Source organism: Balaenoptera musculus, chromosome 19, assembly GCF_009873245.2.
Source record: "Balaenoptera musculus isolate JJ_BM4_2016_0621 chromosome 19, mBalMus1.pri.v3, whole genome shotgun sequence".
In the NCBI taxonomy this organism is placed as follows: Eukaryota; Metazoa; Chordata; class Mammalia; order Artiodactyla; family Balaenopteridae; genus Balaenoptera; species Balaenoptera musculus.
In genome coordinates this window covers 20,059,852-20,060,325 of record NC_045803.1, presented here as the reverse complement: position 1 = coordinate 20,060,325, position 474 = coordinate 20,059,852, and positions in this window count along the sequence as shown.

Below are 474 nucleotides of genomic sequence, written 5' to 3'. Positions count from 1 at the left end.
CAAGAGAAACCACCACAATGAGAAGCTCGCGAACTGCAACAAAGAGCAGCCCTCACTCTCTACAACTAGAGAAAGCCCGTGTGCAGCAACAAAGACCCAACGCAGCCAAAAATAAATAAAATAAAATAAATAAATTTATTTAAAAAAGAATTATACAGAAGTCACCACTATAAATATTATTATTATACATTTCTCTTGCCCTAGCATGGTGCTGTATAATAGAAATTTCTGCAGTATTGGAAATATTCTCTATTCTGTGCTATCCAATATGATAGCCACTGTCATATGTGACTATTGAGCAATTGAAATGTGGCTAGTGTGGCTGAGGTACTGAATTTTAGCTTTGTTAATTTAAATTCTAATAACCAGATGTGGCCATGGCTACCATACTGGATAGGGCACTTCTAGAAAATGCAAAACAAAACGTTAAAATAATGGCTACAAACATTGGAATATACACACAAATTTATCTTT